The sequence below is a fragment of the Penaeus monodon genome, chromosome 30 (assembly GCF_015228065.2).
Source record: "Penaeus monodon isolate SGIC_2016 chromosome 30, NSTDA_Pmon_1, whole genome shotgun sequence".
NCBI classification, from domain to species: domain Eukaryota; kingdom Metazoa; phylum Arthropoda; class Malacostraca; order Decapoda; family Penaeidae; genus Penaeus; species Penaeus monodon.
Window position 1 is genome coordinate 28,183,072 of NC_051415.1, and position 239 is coordinate 28,183,310.

Below are 239 nucleotides of genomic sequence, written 5' to 3' on the forward strand. Positions count from 1 at the left end.
TATTAAACACATAATATGCATTTCCAATTCAAAATTTTACATCGTTCAACTATTCGAAAAACTTACATTTTGCCTTTGATCGTGAAGACTTAAATTTTCAAAAACTCAGTTTTCGCAAATATTTTCTATTTCTCTCTATTTTTTTTTTTTCTTGGTTTTACTGTGGAATTTCATACATCGTATATCAAAGCAATGCACTGAAACCTCACTATGCTTGCAAACGCGGTCACGTATTGGGT